Below are 14774 nucleotides of genomic sequence, written 5' to 3'. Positions count from 1 at the left end.
CAACCAAGTCTTCCTCTGTAGGCAACTTAACAGAAGGGTTATGCAAAATGTCCAAGAAAGTATTAGGCGGCACCGGCTTTCGCTGAGAGCCCAGCCGGCTTAAAGCATCAGCCGCCTCGTTCTTCCTGCGATCGATGTGCTCTACTTGGTAACCCTGAAAATGTCCAGCAATGGCATCAACTTCGCGGCGATAAGCCGCCATGAGAGGGTCCTTGGAATCCCACTTGCCTGACACTTGTTGGGCCACTAAATCTGAGTCGCCAAAGCACCTTACCCGGCTCAAGCTCATCTCCTTAGCCATCCGAAGACCATGGAGCAAAGCCTCGTACTCAGCCGCATTATTAGTACAGGGAAACATCAACCGTAGCACATAGCAAAACTTGTCACCTCGAGGGGAAGTTAATACAACTCCAGCCCCTGAGCCCTCCAATTGCCTAGACCCGTCAAAGTGAATAGTCCAGTATGTATTATCCGGTTTCTCTTCAGGCACCTGCAGCTCTGTCCAATCGTTGATGAAATCCACCAATGCTTGAGATTTGATAGCAGTGCGTGGCACGTATTTCAGACCATGAGGCCCAAGTTCTATAGCCCACTTAGCCACTCTTCCTGTGGCTTCCCTGTTTTGGATGATATCTCCTAGGGGAGCAGAACTAACCACAGTGATAGGGTGACCCTGGAAATAATGCTTAAGCTTCCGGCTTGCCATGAATACCCCATAAACAAGCTTCTGCCAATGTGGATACCGTTGTTTGGACTCAATGAGTACTTCACTGACGTAGTAAACCTGCCGCTGAACCGGATACTCCCTACCCTCTTCCTTACACTCCACCACCACAGCCACACTGACGGCTCGTGTGTTAGCGGCTACATACAGCAATAAGGGCTCCTTGTCAACAGAGCAGCAAGGACTGGGGGCTCAGCCAGCTGTCTCTTCAAATCCTCAAAAGCATCATTAGCAGCATCATTCCAGATAAAGTCATCTGTTTTCTTCATCAACTGGTACAGTGGCATGGCCTTTTCACCCAAACGGCTTATAAACCGGCTCAAAGCAGAGATGCGGCCCGCCAGACGCTGGATGTCGTTTATGCACGCCGGCTTAGCCAGAGAGGTGATTGCCTTGATCTTTTCCGGGTTAGCTTCAATGCCTCTGTGAGAAACTAGAAAACCCAAGAGCTTGCCTGCGGGAACACCAAAAACACACTTGGCCGGGTTAAGCATCATCTTGTAAACCCGGAGATTATCAAAGGTTTCTCTAAGATCATCTACCAGGGTCTCCTCCCTGGATTTAACCACGATATCATCCACATAGGCATGAACATTGCGCCCAATCTGGTTATGAAGACAATTCTGCACACAACGCTGGTAAGTCGCCTGCGCACTCTTGAGCCCAAAAGGCATAGACACATAACAGAAGGCTCCAAAGGGAGTGATGAACGCCGTCTTCTCCTGGTCCTTAACTGCCATTTTAATCTGATGGTATCCAGAATAAGCATCCAAAAAACTTAAGCGCTCACAACCCGCCGTAGCATCAATAATTTGATCAATACGGGGGAGAGCAAAAGGATCAGCCGGACAAGCTTTGTTTAAATCCGTGTAGTCCACATACATCCGCCAGGTGTCGTTCTTCTTGAGCACGAGCACCGGGTTAGCTAACCATTCTGGATGAAAAACTTCAACAATAAACCCAGCCGCCAAAAGCCGGGCTACCTCCTCACCAATGGCTTTCCGCCTCTCCTCATTAAACCGCCGAAGGAATTGCCTGACCGGCTTAAATTTCGGATCAATATTGAGAGTGTGCTCAGCGAGTTCTCTAGGTACACCTGGCATGTCAGAAGGTTTCCATGCAAAAATGTCCTTGTTCTCACGGATGAACTCGATGAGCGCGCCTTCCTATTTCGGATCCAGATTGGCACTGATGCTGAACTGCTGAGATGAGTCACCTGGAACAAAGTCAACAAGTTTAGTCTCATCAGCTGACTTAAATTTCATTGCCGGCTCATGCTCCGTGGTTGGCTTTTTCAAAGACGCCATATCTGCCGGGTCAACATTGTCCTTGTAAAACTTCAACTCCTCTGTTGCACAAACAGATTCAGCGTAAGCCGCGTCACCTTCCTCACACTCCAAGGCTATCTTTCGGCTGCCATGAACTGTAATGGTCCCATTGTGACCCGGCATCTTGAGCTGCAAATACACGTAACACGGCTGTGCCATGAACTTGGCGTAAGCCGGCCGCCCAAATAAAGCATGGTACGGACTCCTTATCTTAACCACCTCAAAGGTTAGTTTTTCCGCCCTATAATTGTACTCATCTCCAAAGGCCACTTCCAGCTCGATCTTACCGACTAGATACGCCGACTTACCGGGCACCACGCCATGGAAAACAGTATTGGACTGGCTGAGATTTTTATCGGTTAAACCCATACGACGGAAGGTCTCATAATAGAGGATGTTGATGCTGCTGCCTCCGTCCATGAGCACTTTAGTGAATTTATATCCCCCAACCTGAGGAGCCACCACCAAGGCCAGGTGACCCGGATTATCAACCCGTGGAGGATGATCTTTCCTACCCCACACAATAGGCTGCTCAGACCATCTTAAATAGCGTGGAACCACCGGCTCAACAGCATGCACAGCCCTTTTATGGAGCTTCTACTCTCGCTTGCACAGACTGGTAGTAAACACATGATACTGCCCGCCGTTGAGCTGCTTTGGATTAGTCTGGTATCCCCCCTGCTGCTGCTGATGATGACCCTGGGCGGACTGCTGATTAAAGCCCCCTTGAACATTCTGAGGATTGGAATTTGAACCGCCGCCCGGGCCATGAAAGCCGCTGGCGCCTGAGCCGCCGCCCGGGCCACTGTTGCCATTGAAAACATTGGAATTTTTAAAGGCCTTCATGATTGCGCAGTCCTTCCATAGATGGGTGGCCGGCTTTTCCCTAGAGCCATGCCTTGGACAAGGCTCATTCAACAACTGCTCAAGCGTCGGGCCTGACCCGCCAGCACGTGGAGGTGGTCTCCCCTTACACCGGTGGTTGTTACCCTGTGAACTGGTGTTGGCCACAAACTCCATACTGCCATCAGCCTTACGCTTGTTACCTCCCTGGTTCACCGGGTTATGCTGGGGGCCCTTGCCATTGCCATTCCGTTTTCCCTTCCCTGTCCTTTCATCGTCCGACGCGGGATCCTTGGTACTATCAGAGTCGGCGTACTTGACCAGAGCCGCCATCAGCGTACCCATATCATTGCAGTCGCGCTTGAGCCGCCCAAGCTTCATCTTCAGGGGCGTAAAACGACAATTCTGCTCTAACATTAAGACTGCAGAGCCGACATCCATCTTATCAGATGAATGTATTATCTCCTTGACCCGGCGAACCCAATGGGTTGTAGACTCACCCTCCTGCTGCTTACAGTTAGTCAAATCCACAATTGACATAGACTGCCTACAGGTATCTTTGAAGTTTTGGATGAACCGGGCCTTTAATTCAGCCCAAGACCCGATAGAATTCGGTGGCAGTCCTTTCAACCAAGTGCGGGCAGTCCCATCCAACATCATGGTGAAGTACTTGGCCATTGCCGCTTCGCTGACCTCCAGCAACTCCATAGCCATCTCGTAACTCTCGATCCATGCTCCGGGCTGTAAATCAGCCGTGTAATTAGGTACCTTCCTAGGCCCTTTAAAATCCTTGGGCAGACGTTCATTACGGAGAGCCGGCACCAGACAAGGAACACCTCCGGTCCTCGTAGGTATACCCGCGTCGATGGAAGCCGTCGGATAAGCCGGGAGTGGCTGGTAAGCCGTCAACTGAGCCGCCTGCTCCGCCTCTTGTCGTGCTCGGTCTTGGTCTACCGCGTTAAGGGCTCCATTATGAACCGGGCCATGGCCAGGAGGCAAGTCACGGCGTCGGACATTGCTTGAGCCGGTCGCTGAGACCATGTGCCTGCTATAACTCGGGCTCCGGCCTAGACGAGGGGTTGAATGAATCTTGTCCTGGCTATAAGAATATGCCTCCTGTTGCGCCAGAGCCGTCTGAAGGAGCTCTCTGACCCGGCGGGTTTCGACCGCCGTTGGAGAGTCACCATCGATTGGGAGAGCCGCCAGTCGCGCCGTCGCGGCGACCATGTTTTCCAACGGGTTGGCATAATGACCCGGTGGTATTGGCATGTACCGAGTCGGGGTAGTGTTCACCGGGGGAGGCCCCATCACTTGGGGCTGAATTGGCGTTCCAGCTCCGGGCGCCGCGATCTCTGGCGGGTTACTGGGCCCTGCACCAGGCGTGTTGAAGAGGTTTCGAGGATCGTAAACCGGAGGGAGTCGAGATTGAGCCTTTTGATGCCTCCTTCTCATGATCTCATTGGACGCGTTCTGATCCATCGTGAGCCGGAAAGACTGTGCTTGAATCCGCTGAGCCTGGGCGTCGAGAGCCACCCTCTCTGCAGCCATCCTGATCCCTTCCGCCGCCAGATCCTCCTTGGCTTTTGCTAGATCGAGCTTTAACTGTGCCACCTTCGCGTCATGCTGAGCTTGATCCGCCGGGGCGACCGTAGCGGTTAACAGGACCATCATCTTGTCTGTGAGATCCATCAGCACCTGAGCCGGCGAGGGCACAGGGCTTCCTGCCCCGGCAGTGGGGTTTTGAACAGGTTGTGCGCCAGCCATGAAGATTCCAACCCGGCTCGGCGGCTCAAAGGGGTCCAGAATACTGTCGCCATCGGAACAACCCCTGAGCCGGCCATCTTGAAGTTGGTATAACGAATCGGTCTCCTCTGTGGATGACTCGCCGTCAGAGCGAGCGGCCGTCTCATCACCAGATCCAGATCCTTCAAAGAGCCCTGCATGGACGCATCCCATGAAAGCACGCTTCAAGGCAGGCAAAGTCCGGGCGGGTCGTGCACGTTGAGCCGTCTCGATGAGATCGGCGCAGAGGTCCGGCTCAGGGCCCGGCTCACCAATCTTGCCAATAAAGACATGGATTCCGCCGAAGGGGACCCGGTACCCGTACTCAATTGAGCCGGCGTCGGGGCCCCGGTTTGCATCGTCGATGTAAAGCTTGCCGCGACGACTCTTGGTCATCCGGCCCACAGCGTATCCCTTGAGCCCTTCGAAGTTGCCCTTCAAGAACTCAAATACACCGTGCGCTGGCCCCACGGTGGGCGCCAACTGTCATGGAATTGTCACGGCAGATGTCCTCGTGCAAGGACTTAGTCGTGGAGCCATCGCAGCTAGGAAGCTTAAAGGGGTTAAGCGGGACAAGGAACACGAGGATTATACTGGTTCGGCCCCTTACGGTGAAGGTAAAAGCCTACGTCCAGTTGAGGTGGTATTACTTAGGGTTTCGATGACCAGGGAGCTTAATCGCTATGCCTGGCTATCAATCTGGTGTCTCTCGTCCTGAACCGCCGCCGGGTCGTCCCTTTATATAGAGAGGTTGACGCCCAGCGGCTCTCAGAGTCCCGGCCGGCTTATAACAGTATCCGGCTCGGACTCTTAACTACTCTTGCCTTACATTACAAGTCTTGCTATAACGGCGGTTTATCACTCCGGGCCTTAAGCCGCTACCGGGTCTTAAGCCCATTATTGATCCGCCATCCTCAAGCTTGGTACTGGGCTTCATGTGATGATCTTTATGAGTAACCCGGCCCCTCCTGGGCGGGTGACTCTAATGGTTATATCCTCAACAGGTTTGGAGGAACAAGTTTGGAGATAACAACTTTCAAGTGAAGTTGATGCTATTAGTTTTTACCTCTGATGTTTTATTATGCCACACCCATGTGGTGGAGGGACGGGGCCATAGGGGTACATCACCAGAAGCTACATCAAATTATATCTCCAATGCAAAAAAAAACCTCACATCATTTGGAGTTGTGAGTCAAAAGTTCTAGCCAATCTCGTGGAAGGTGTCCCGGCTGTCAAGGCTTCGCGAATTTCCGAGGAGCTCTCCAACAACTCCCAAAGTTGACTGCTTATTCCCCCAAGGAAGCCATCCAAACCTGTTTACTTTTGAAACCATTTTCACACCTAGCTAAGGGGGTTGTCCCTGCTATAAAACCCCACCTCCCCCATCCTCTAGAAAGAACCTTTTGTCAAGCCATTCAGCTACAAGCTTATGCAGCAAGACTGCTAGAGAGATCCGAGAGATCCTTGCTACCTTTGCTCTTGCGAGTTCATCCGAATTCGCGAGAAGGATCCTCTGGTTCCCCCTAATTCGTGCTCTACGGTTCCGGCCATTTTGTGTGGGTTAGTCCCCGTTTGTGGTTATGCGATTGTTCGGACAGCAGGTTGGAGTTCTTGTAGCTTCGGTCAGCCATCCCCAATGTACGGGTTGCATCCAACCTTGGCAGGTATAAAGCTAGTTCTCCCGGCTGCTTGCAGCTAGTTATCCCTCCCGATTCGATCCTACGACATGTAGATCGGGCCACCCTCAGGCGTGAACTCGTTCATCGGGTTCCCACCTATCACATCATAGGCCACCTTGCACAAAAGTTTTCACATAAAAACTGTGTGTGATGGACAGCCTATGCCATACAGTTTCTTCTAGGTACCGTGTGTGATGCATCCAACAACACAAACGATAAAATTATGAATATCGTCTGTCATGGCAACGCTATCACAGATGATGTGATGCGGAAAATTGTGTGTGATGTACACATGAACGGAAACGTTTGTTTTGGATTCACTGCGTGGGTTACTAAGAACATCTCACATGATTTGCTCTGTATAATTGTTTGTGATGGCTCGTCCGATCGCCACGAGCTCTTTTTGCCCCGCGTGGGTGACCGGAGGAACTACCGGCGATTATTTCTGGGTCGTGTGGGATGGACCCACCTATCGCACACACAGGCAAGGCGACGGTTTAAAACTCCGTCGTGGAAAGGGGGTAAAAACAGTTTGTATAGGACCCGCCTGCACTATTGGTATCTTCTCGCACGAGGTATCCCTCCACCATGAATAACCAAACAAGCAGGACGTAGGGTATTACTCTTCTGAGGCCCAAACCTGGATAAACCCCTTGTGTGACCTTCAATCTAAGACTTCCAGTTGTGCTTGGACCCCTACCGAGGGATCTGACTGTATTTCACACTGTCAGCCATCTTCCTTGTCGTGATTGCCAAGTCTTCCAGACCCCTCCTTCTAGAGAGCCCACATGCCGAGATGACGACCCAAGGCATATACCAACCTAATGGCCATACGTCGGCCTATTAGGCCGACTTTCTATATGGTGAGGCCCCCCTGAGTCGTAACATTGTCACCCGTGAGGGGGCCTATGTTATTATTGAACACTAGCAACCCCTCCCTCTTCCACACACATTCGAACACTAGCCACTCTAGACTCTACTTTGTTGTTGTCGCATTGAAGTGCATTAACTCTAACTTGATTTGTCGCATTCTCGCAAGTTCTAGAAATGAACAAGGCAAGAGGAGCAACAAACAAGAGAAGAAAGAAAAATTGTCATGCAAAACATTTTGGTATTGCCATATTTGAAAAAAAATCATATGTATATATAAGCACATATGTTTCTATGCCAAATTAGCATTGTTGTTTTTGGAATATATTGTTACATGGAATCCAGATGTTTACATATAACTTTACTATTTTGGTGACATGCCATTATTTGTTGTGTGGACATAAACAAGTTATATTTTGAGCCATCAGATATAAATCATGTGGTCTTCTCACTCAGTACCCATACTATATATTTGCCAGTGATGCCTTCCCTGCCCGAACAACCCTAGTACCATCTAACATCCACAGATCGCCGCCACCTCTCCTCTAGGACCGACAAAGTCCGCCGGTCCTAACCTCCTGACCCCGCCTTGCCGTGGGCGCTGGCGTTGGGGAGACCTACTCCGGCGTTATTCCTCCACAGCAGCCACCTAGCACGACGGTTCGACGAGCAGGGTCGTCACCGGATCCGGCGAATCCAAGAATGACCGCCACCGGATCTGGTGAGTCATGAAGCCCACGACCATATGCGTCCACCCCCGAGTAAGCACAACTCCCCTAATATCTTTATCTCTGTGTTTACTTCCTGATTTTTGTTTTATGGTACATGTTTTGAGATCCCCCCTTGCTTCTTCACTAGATGGACAACTCCCCTGCTTGTGTGATATATTGAACTGTTATATTTGATGGAAATGAAGGTGTCTAATTGAAATCGATGGGAAGATCTATAGCAGATTGTGTGATATATGTGATATTGTTGTACTGAAATCGAAATAGATATGTAGATATGTCAAACTGCTATATCTGATGTGAAATGCGGATTTGTGAAACTAACATTCGTGAGTGAAACAGAATTGGAATTGGAATTTTTTTGTTGAAATGCATTTTTTTTTAGAAATTGGAATGCATGTTTCTCTTTGTGAAACTGTTGTTTCTTCATTATGTGAATGAGAACTTGTGGGTTCATTTTTTTTTAAATGGTTTATGTCAGTACTTTGAAATAATGAGTTTCACTCTTTTGTGCAATAAGATACCCGAATAACTGAAATATACTTTGTTCATTTAGAAGTGAAAAAAATAGTGAAACTGGTATGTGTATGAAATATTTCGCTTATTAAAATTAAAAATATATGAAATTACTTGTCTGAAATATTTGAAATTGGTATTTTCTAAGTGTGTGTTTTGTTATTTCAGTGTGATATGTATTGCAAAAGTTGTCGAGATATAAATTGAAATTGTTTGTATCACATTAGCTACAATGGATTTCACTCTTTTTGAGTAAAAATGAATTTGGAGTAGCTAAAATCACCTTTTTTCTAAGAAATTGAAATTGTTTATGTCACCCATTTGAATAATCAGTTTCACTTATTTGTGACAATATAGGAAATTACTTGTCTGAAATATATAAAATTGGTATTTCTTATATGTGTAATTTGTTATATCAGTGTGATTTGTATTGAACAAGTTATGGTAATATAAATTGAAATTGTTTGTGTCAATTTTTTCTTATATGTGTAATTGGTATAACAGAAATCATGATTGAAATCTAAAAAGATTGATTTTTTTGTTGTTGTTTCTGTAGTACACTCATTTTTTAAATAATAAGTTTTGCTGAAACTATTGAAATTATTTTCTAAAATGAGTGAAATTAGTTTGTTGAAATAATTGAAATATGTGATAGAAAGAATTCAAATCAGCATTGTTAAATTTACTGAAACAGAAATTGATATGTGTATCAAAGTTAATAAAACTGGAAGTTTAAAATGCGAAACAGAAATTGATATGTGTATCAATTTTTTGTCAGGATTTCAAACCAGTTTAAATTGAAAGGTTGATCCTTTTAAATGCATGCATGTACGTGTGTGAAATGAGAGACTTGCCTCTATCCCAATCGTATGATTAAAGCGAGTGGCATGGCTGAAATCATGTGGGTGGGCTTCAGCTATTTAAATAGAGTGGCTTCAATGAAGAAAACAGTAAAATATAGGGATACAACACAGGACAGCTTTTGAGTTGGCAGGATTCTATTGGTTGAGGAACCACCGGCTCCGGTAAAAAGCACTTTGCGAGTCATGGATTCCGACGTCGTCGCTATCTCTCGAGAATCAAACTCCTCATCTGATGCCATCCGGCTCATGGTACAGAGCATCGACGGCAAGATGACCGTGGTCGTGGCGGGTCCACAGGACACTTTAGGGGAGGTGCTCGGTCGCTTCGTGGACATGGGACCCAGGAGGAGAAGCGACCTCCACGCCGTGCACGAGTGTCGGAACCTCCACCTTAAGGCGAAAATCGGCGAGCTCGGCCTCCCGCGCGACGCCACTTTGCACTTAACCAGATATCCCGACGCATGGAGCCTTGCATCTCAGATTGCCGTGGAGGCAACAACCGACGCAGACATCTCTAACGAAACTGCCGAGTTGTTCAAGAGGTTCATACACGACGGCGAAGTCTAAATTGATCCACTGGCGCGGCATCTCGGTGTCCCCAACTGCTCACCGTGGACCGACTTTGAGCATGTCACCAAGATGCTTTACACCAGGGACATCGTCCTGCTCGTCAAGAAGTTCCTCGCCGGCGCCAAAGCCACCAACGAGAGACAAGCAGGGACGGCCGTGGAGTACCTCGATGTCCTCCTGCGCAGCGGTGTCATCGGGGTTCTGGTCCGCCTCTACTCCACCGGCTCTATGCCGCATCACTTAAGAGCCAATTCGGCGATCATCTGCCTCCTGTATCCGGAGATAAGCGGCATACTCCCTCGCCTTGAGGTGTGCTTTCTCCCACTCTTGTTGGAGTTCTGTCGGTTGATACCCGCCGCCTCCGGCAAAGGCAGAAGCAACCCGCTCTACGAGAAGTGTAGGCACAGGCTGGCGGCAGTGCTCTCTTTGTTCGAGCAGACGTCGTCGCTACGCATGCCGAAGATGGCTCAAGAGTGGTTGATCGAGCAGTTAATACCAATTGCCAAAGACGCGACGGACGTGATCATTCGCTACATGGCAGCAGGGTGGGCGGCCCCGGATGATAAGCTCTTTGTGTTCAGAATATTCTTTGCACTGATGTGCTACTTCCGGCGCCGAGAGGTTTACGCACAGCGCACTGACAGTCCTGTGGGAGCGGTGATGTCCCGGACGGCGATGTCCCTGCTGATTTCGGTCGATGCATTCATGAGGAGGTTGGAGGGAGCCTTGCCGTCGAGCGAGCGGAGGTCAAGTTTGGCGACCAAGGAGCAACACCAGCAGGACGCGACTCACAGCATCTTGCCGGGTTTGGCGACCTTGGAGCAGCACCAGCAGGATACGGTTGACGGCATCTGGGTGGTGCTAGGCCAACTGGATATGTGGTCCTTGACGGACCGCCACTTGGTCGGCGCCATCCGGGCCACCTGCACGGCGCAGAATGCGCTCGTGCTCGGCACCAGCGCCGATAGGAGCCGGTGCAAGGACATCGGCCGGATTGTCGTCAAGCACAAGGACCTCCTCGGGTTCGACCGACGTGCGGATGCATTTCGCCAGAGCGATGCTGCCGGAAATGGACGCAACGTGTCAGCGTTCATGCTGTTAGACGATGAGCCTCATGCGCTCGAGATGCTCATTGATCGGTCGCAGCTGCTGCCCGACTCCTTCAGATATGTCTCCGAGGCGGCGAGCCACGTGCTCCATGGTCGCATGTTCGTGCTTCAGGATGAGGAGGCCATTGGCGAGGGGGTAGCAAGGGAGTGGATCTCCCTGGTGTGCCGTGCGCTGTTTGACCCGCGGCATGGCCTCTTCTCGTCCTGTCCGCGTGACCGGCGAAGGTTCTTCCGATGGTCGTCACGCACGCACGCAAGACGCAAGCACGTGCGTGCCACGGCAAACAGCAAACGTGTGAGCAGGAGCGGTGTCGTCCCTGGGCAGGACCCCCTCCCTCGCAATGACGCGTGCCTGCGATGCCAACCAAAACGCGGTTAACAGCAAACATGTGCACTCCCTCCGTCCTTTGAAGAGTGTACTTCCAACTTTGTTGGAAAGTTAAACTTTTTTATGTTTGACCGTATTTATACAATAATGCACCAACATTTATGTCATCAAATTAGTAGCATTAGATTCATGATAAAATATATTTTCATCATATACCTATTTGGTTTCACAAACACTGATATATTTTTGCACAAACTCGGTCAACCTTTGAGACAGTTTAATTTTTCAATAAAGTTGGAAGTATGAGTATGCAAGCGCGGTTGTCCAATCCGAGTAATTAATGTGCGTACGTGTCCTCCTTGTTTATTAAAAAAAAACGAGACCAATTAATCAACTGGTGCCACGCACGACCCGCGTCCGCTGATTCTCGAGAAAAAAAAAGAATATGCGTCCGCTGGGAGTGGGGCCCAATCCACACACGTTTTCTCTCCCTCTTCGTCGCCGTACGTCTATCGTCTTCCTCCATCCATCCAGCACCCACCCAATTTCGCGACTCGCCCAACCTCTCCCGCCCGCCCACGTTCGCCGCCGGCCGGGAATCTTTCCTACCTCGCCGACGACCTCCTACGTCAAAAAACATGACTTTTTTTCTTCTTCTGCTTCTTTTGTCTGGAACACATAATTTCGGCTCCGGCGATGGTTCAGTTCGCCGTTGACGCCACTAATTGCTTATTCTGAAGACCCCTCTTCGAACCAACCAAGCACCGCCGCCCTCCTGTCTGCGCTGCGCTGCACGCACCAAGAGTGTTCGGCCGAATGCTAGCTCCTCCGATCCTGACCTGAGCTATGCATGCATGGTTCTCCACGCCGACGGCGTGGACAGCGGCTATGCTCCTGCTCCGCGGTCCGCGCTGAGGAAGCAGGTAAGGTGACCTCTTTGGGAGAGGCCGCCCAACGTCCTACCGGCGTGGCCGCTGAGCATGGACATGTCCAGGAGCGATCCCTGCCGTCCGCCGACCAAAAAAGCTGAGTTTTTTCTTCGCAGACAAACAAAGCGAGGAGTCCGCCATTATTCTTCCACAATTCTGGCTCCGGCGACCCTTTGCCGCAGTCGCCATGCATTTCTTCTTTTTTGTACGTACGCTCCAATTTCGGTGCTTTCCTCCTCCTCCTCGATTTCCATCTATAACCACCTAGCTACTCGCACGCCCAAGGAACACTGCGCGCCCTTTGCCGTCTGTCATCCCCGCTTCCGGTCGGCGTGGCTCCACCGTGGCTCCTGAAGCTGCCTCATCCGGTGTGATCCGTGTGGCGTCCTCGAGCCTCACATACCCTACCCGCCGTCCCTGTCAACGCCCGTACGATCTCTCTCTCTCTCAAGTCTCAACCCCCCGCCGTCTTCGTCTCCGTCCGAAGCCCACGTCTTTCATCTTTCTCCAAGCTAGTTCCCTTCCCATGTCTTCTCTCCCCGACCGGCACCCAGGCACGGGCGAGCTCCCCGGCCGGACGGGTGTGCTCTCTCGTCTCTCGTCTCTCGTCACTTGCATGTTTGGCCGAACGGTGCTCGATCCACGCCGTGGACGGCGGCCATGCATGCTCCGGCTCGGGGACGCCGGCGCTGAGGAAGCAGATCTTTGGCATCGTGCACGTCGTGTCGAGCAACGTGGGTGCATGCCAAGCAGCCGTACGTCGTCCCTCCCGGCGAGCACGGCGCCGTCAAAGATGCCTACTCGATCGACGCGTGCGCGTCGTCCCAGCCGAAGAACGTACTACCACGCACGGGTAGCCCGTAGCGGTGGCGTGGGATCGATGGAGCTAGGCTGCCTGCGACGTACGCCCGACCAGGAACCAGCAGGACAGGACAACATGTAGTACGTCTCGATCAATACAGTACGTAGTACACAACAGAAAATAAATACATATATACGATCAGTGAGATGGTCATGTTATTCTTTTTTTTTCGGGAAAAAAAAAGATCCATCATTAAGTACGTGGTGAGCATACAAAAAAGCGATACGTTTTTCTCTCGTCCCTGGCGGCTGCAACCCTAGCCGCTGCCAGGAGAGGCCGATCTTCCAACGCCGTTCTCCGGCGGCTCCCCTCCGTCGGCGACCTCGGTCGTCGATGGTGAGGGGGTCGCCGGATCCACGCGTGTGGACCGATTTTACTCCCTCGTAGTTTAGGTTTTTAGGTTGTTCAACGTCTTTACTTCGGCGGCGGCGATGATGACGCTGAATAAAGATTCTTAGGATTCTTCCCTGACGAGGCCATTGGTTCTATGGTTGGGGATGTATTTGGAAACCAGTCTATTCAAGCAAGGATGGCGTGGCGGCGGCGGCATCCTCGTGGTGGACCTGTGTCCTCGCGCTCCGTTGTTGCGATGGCGTTTGCTCCAGCGTCGGCGCGGAGCTTGGGAGGTAGTCCACTAGTAGAAAAGGGGGCTTTTGTCCCGGTTGGTAAGGGCCTTTAGTCCCGGTTTTTGAACCGGGACTAAAGAGTCGTTACTAATGCCTCCCCCTTTAGTCCCGGTTCTCACAGGCCGGTTGGTGTTACCAACCGGGACTAAAGGAAATTTTATGATATTTTTTAAAAAAAAAAAATTGGCGATTTTTTTAAATTTTTTTTATTTTCAAAATTTTGAATTATTTTAACCTCTAATCTCTAATCACCGCCCCTCATCACTACTCAATTTATCCTCTAATCTCTAATCATCCCTCATCATTCCAAATCATCTAACTTTCCGGACGGTCACCCATCCTCTCACTACTCCAGCCTGAGCACGCTTAACTTCCGGGTTCTATTCTTCCTCGTTTCCAAGTCTGCACATGTTGTTTTCCTGACAATAGTAAGATGTCAATCCTATTAACCCTCAGGAATTTAGTTTGAGCATGAAGTGACATATTTCACTGTTTGAGTTTGAAACTATTGTTTAAAAAACAATAATTATTTAGTAACACTAATATTTCTGGAATAATTAGTTTGACCATTGTTTGACCACAGTTTGACCAGATTTGACCAAAATTAAAAAAACTAAAATAATTATTTAGTAACACTAATATTCTAGAATAATTAGTTTGACCATTGTTTGACCACAGTTTGAATTTTTTTTGCATTTTTTTGCCTCTCCAGATCTTAAAAGCCCCGTAACTTTTTTTCTGTTAGGTTTTGAGGATTTTGAAAATGTTTAACGGGGTCCCCCCGGTTAAATTCGGATGTAACTTTTCGAGTAGATGATTTTTCATATAAAAAACTTTTTCATCCGAGTTCGTATGCAAAAGTTATGCCCATTTTAAGAAATTCCAGAGAGATTTTGCAAATAAAGTCGAAATTCATATTTGTTAATTTTCCCAACAACTAGACCACATATCACATGGGAAACTTTTTTTTTGACATTTCCATCATTTTCTTTTGTTTTTTCTAAAACCGAAAAGGCG

General features: G+C 49.5%; 1 pseudogene; it reads left to right on the top strand.

The window, feature by feature from the left end:
* Positions 1-9565: 9565 nt before the first annotated feature.
* On the top strand, positions 9566-12272 carry LOC123171040 (uncharacterized; annotated as a pseudogene).
* The last annotated feature ends 2502 nt before the right edge of the window (positions 12273-14774 follow it).

Source organism: Triticum aestivum, chromosome 7D (assembly GCF_018294505.1).
Source record: "Triticum aestivum cultivar Chinese Spring chromosome 7D, IWGSC CS RefSeq v2.1, whole genome shotgun sequence".
NCBI lineage: Eukaryota > Viridiplantae > Streptophyta > Magnoliopsida > Poales > Poaceae > Triticum > Triticum aestivum.
This window is presented reverse-complemented; position numbering and strand designations above follow the sequence as displayed.